The sequence below is a fragment of the Thermobia domestica genome, chromosome 5, assembly GCF_964235325.1.
Source record: "Thermobia domestica chromosome 5, izTheDome1.hap1.1, whole genome shotgun sequence".
NCBI classification, from domain to species: Eukaryota; Metazoa; Arthropoda; class Insecta; order Zygentoma; family Lepismatidae; genus Thermobia; species Thermobia domestica.
Genome location: NC_137458.1, coordinates 1,633,352 through 1,638,175, shown reverse-complemented (window position 1 = coordinate 1,638,175; position 4,824 = coordinate 1,633,352).

The window sequence follows — 4,824 nt, the reverse complement described above, 5'->3', positions numbered from 1 at the left end:
AGCACTAACGGAAAAATAGTGTCATTCGTTAGTGCTTCTATAAAACACTAACAGTTTCATTAGTGCTTCACTATTAGTGCAGTTATGGCCAATTACATATCACGAGACTCACATAAGAAATTTATGGCAAATTTTTCATTGAATCAAATTTCCGCCAATTTCAAAAGCACTAATGATCTCTTCTAAATCAATCGTTAGTGCATTGTTAGTGCTTCTTAGTGCATCTACACCTTACGTTAGTGCTTCATTAGTATAGGTGCTACAATTAAAATACCTTTCGAGGCCAGAGTGAACTTGGCGCCCCACTTCAAGCACTAAAAACTTAGTGCCATTCGTTAGTGCAATGTTAGTGCTTCTACAAAACACTAACAGTTTCGTTAGTACTTCACTTAGTGTAGTTATGGACAATTACATGTCACGAAACTCCCATAAGAAATGGGAATTTTTAATTGCATCAAATTTCCGCCAAAATCAAAAGCACTAATGATCTCTTCTAGTGCAATTGTTAGCGAATTGTTAGTGCTTCTTAGTGCACCAACCCCTAACGTTAGTACTTCATTAGTGTAGGTGCTACAAGCAAAATATATTTGGAGGGCACGGTGAACTTGCCCCAACTTCAAACACTAACAAAAAATAGGGTCATTCGTTAGTGCATCGTTAGTGCTTCTAGAAAGCACTAACAGTTTGTATGGACTTTGATATTTCTGAAGTTGGCCCCCACCAAAAATCTTGAATAAATCCCAAAATATGGTAATGCTAACGTTAGTACTTAGTGCATTTAAGTACACTAATGATGCACTAACGATTGCCGTTAACCGCATGTTTCTACGTCAATTTGTATAGAATTTGATATTACTGAAGTTTGCCTCCCACCAAAAATTTTGAATAAATCCCAAAATATGGTAACACTAACGTCAGTGTTTAGTGTTTTAAGTGCACTAACGATTACCGTTAACCGCATGTTTCTACGTCAATTTGTATAGAATTTGATATTTCTGAAGTTGCCCCCACCACCAAAAATCTTGAATAAATCCCAAACTATGGTAGCACTAATGTCAGGGTTTAGTATTTTTAAGTGCACTAACGATGCGTTAAGTTTTGTTTATATCTGTCTGCATAAAGATGGGTGGGGGATAACTTCATATGAAGTTGGCCCCCCACCAAATATCTTCAATATCTCGTAAACGCTGATAGCACTAACGTTAGTTCTTAGTGCACTAACGTGCACTAACGATGTGCAACGTTTGGTGTAATTTGGGAGAGGCGGGGGCCAACTTCAGACACGTCCTCAACATTGGGGGGTGGGACGGGACCGTGCCCATAATCTTTTTTTTTCTTTCTTTCAAGCAATGTTCAAAATGTTTAAGAAGTTAAGAAACGATGCCGAGGATCAGGGGAGTAGAGTTGTCTTCAACGTTGGGAGGAGTAGTAATTGCCCCACTTGGCCGAAGTTTGGACTTTGACCCCGAACTTTATGACGTCATAGGTCAAAGGTCAATGACCTTGGCCCGGAGTCAATGACCTATGGGTACTTAGGACCACCCCCTCTAAATTTTGGCAGGGGTACCTTGGCCCACCCCCTAAATTTTGGCAGGGGTACATAGGACCACCCCCCTTAAATTTTGGAAATTGCCAAATTTAAAAATTTGGTATGGTAGCCTAGGACCATAGTATGTACCTCTATCAGTATTCGGGGTCTATGTCGTTCCCTTTCATGGGTAAAAAATTGCCAAAAATTCCAATTTCGGGGGTTTTTGACCTAATTTATCCCCTTTGATGAGGTGTTATTACCCTATATGGTTATATAGGCGTATACAGGGGTCCATTACCTTTCATAAGACATGGGTATATTAATGCACCCCTTGAAAAATTTGGGAGGAGTACCTTGGCCCACCCCTTAAATTTTGGAAATTGACCAATTTAAACATTGGGTATTATAGTACAGTACCCTAATATGTATTATGATAAATTTGGGTGGTCCACCTCATTTCCTTCTAGGGGTACAAAATTGCCAAAAATATAAACGTAAGCAGTACGTTATACCACGTGTTTGGTTTTTGGTCGATTTTATCCCCTTTGATGAGGTGTTATTATCCTATATAGTTATATGGTCATGTATAGGGGTCCATTCCCTTTCATAAGATATGGGTATATTTGTGCACCCCTTTAAAAATTTGGGAGGGGTACCTTGGCCCACCCCCTTAAATTTTGGAAATTGCCCAATTTCAACATTTGGTATTATAGTACTGGACCCTAACATGTATTATGATAAATTTGGGTGGTCCACCTCGTTCCCTTTTAGGGGTACAAAATTGTCAAATTTTAGTACAACCACGTGTTTGGTATTTGGTACATTTTATCCCCCTTTGATGAGGTTCTATTACCTTATATGGTTATATGGTCATGTATAGGGGTCCATTATCTATCATAAGACATGGGTACATTGGTGCACTCCGGGAGGGGTACCTTGGCCCACCCCTTAAATTTTGGAAAATACTCAATTTAAACATTTGGTATTATAGTACAGGACCTCAATATGTATCATGATAAATTTGGATGGTCCACCTCGTTCCCTTTTAGGGGTACAAAATTGCCAATATATAAACGTTGTACCACGTGTTTGGTTTTTGGTCCATTTTATCCCCTTTGATGAGATTCTATGATTACAGGAGTCCATTTCCTACCATAAGACATGGGTATATTGTTGCATCCTTCTTAAATTTTGGCAATGGGGGGTCCACTGAAATTGTCCAATTTAAGCATAGTACAGGACCTCCATATGTTTCGGTGTTCCTATTGCCAAATTTTTAAGTACAACCACGTGTTCGGTTACTGACTCAATTTAGGTTATAAGGTATGGACGGGTATCCCCTTTCAATTTGGTAGGACCCTTAGGGTGTAGTACAGTCACGTGATCATTGATTTTGGTTTTGATGCGCGACGAGGTCCCTGGTCAATGTTCTCTAGGAATTAGGTGGAAACTTTGAACAAGATTCTTGGCATTTAAACTTTTTTTTCAACTTTTCAAACTAAAAAAAAATCAAAACAAAAATTGAAACGAAAACTTTTAAACAAAAATCTTGAAACTAAAAATTTTTCAAAACAAAAATTTGAAACAAAAATTTTGAAACGAAAAATTTTCAACAAAAAAAATTTGAAACGAAAAATTTTCAAACAAAAAATTTTGAAACAATAAATTTACAAACAAAAATTTCAAACAAAAATTTTGAAAAAAAATTTGAAAAAAAATTTTCAAACAAATTTTTGAAACAAAAAAATTCAAACACAAATTTGAAACGAGTTTTCAAACAAAAACTTTCAAACAAAAAATTTTCAAACTAAAAAAAATTTACGTTTCACGGTTAACCGTCAAACTTTATCCGGTTTTTAACTATTCGATTAACAAATAAACGGTTTTGATCATATTTATCAGTGAATGCAAAATGTTGAACGAAACCAAGATTTTTATATGTTAAACAAAACTTAAAACTGAATGCAGCAAAGATTTGGAAATCAGCAACCAATCAGTTTGCACAAAAGATAGTGATCAGCCAATCAGATTGCACGAAAGATAGTGATCAACCAATCAAATTGCATCAACAATAACTTTGCCAGTGTTGTAGCATGTATTTCCTTAAGACTATGAGTCATAAGATTCAATAAGGTTAGCTATGTATCCCTGTACACTACCTCATCAAGGTCAATCACGTGGTACATCGTATTGCTTACGTTTATATTTGGCTGTAATAATCAAAACCAATGACGCAATTTCATTTGACAATTCTCAAATTATCCTACAAAGTTTAAATGTACCAATGTCCTGGACTCCTAATCCCATCATAGGTCAATAACTGATCACGTGATCATAATGATTTACCCAATGAATGAGATACTATCCAATTTTAAGAACAATTACCAATTATTGATATGACAATAAGAAATGTACCCCTCCCAAAATTTAAGATTGGTACACAAATACACCTGTGTCTTATGAAAAAGTGATAAATCCTGTAGTTATTCAATAATAAAGCCGGTCAATAACCTTTAAATTTTGAATATTTGGCCATAAGAGGAACACCAACATCTACAATGGGTCCTAGAAAACGTTTACCAAATTATGTTATTTGATAATTCCCAAATTTAAAAGAGAACATAAACATATAAAGGTAATAAACCATATAACGTGCTAAATACTTATCAAAGGGTCAATAACCTCCGAAATTTGATTTTTGGTAGTTCTTTACCCATGAAAGGGAACGATGTGGACCATCCAAATTTATAGTGGTACATATTGAAGACCTGTACGAAGATACCAAATGCTTATATTAAACAATTTCTAAAACTGAGTGGATGAGTCAAGATACCCCTCCCAAATTTTTAAAGGGTGCATCAATGTACTCATGTCTTATGATAGGAAATGAACCTATATACATGACCATATGACCATATACGGTATAAGACCGCATCAAACGGGATAAATTGGGCCAAAAACCAAACACGTGATACAACATATTGCTTATGTTTATATTTTGGCATTTTTTTTTTTACTCATTAAAGGGAACAAGTTGGACCACCCAAATTTATCATGATACATATTGAGGTCATGTACTATGATAGCGAATGCTTAAATTGAAAAATTTCCAAAATTTAAGGGATTGGCTATGAGACCCCTCCCGGGGTGCATCAATGTACCTATGTCTTATGATAGAAAATGGACCCCTATACATGACCATATAATAATATTAGGTAATAGGACCTCATCCCAGGGGATAAATTGAGCCAAAACCAAACACGTGGTTGTACTAAAATTTTGCAATTTAGTAC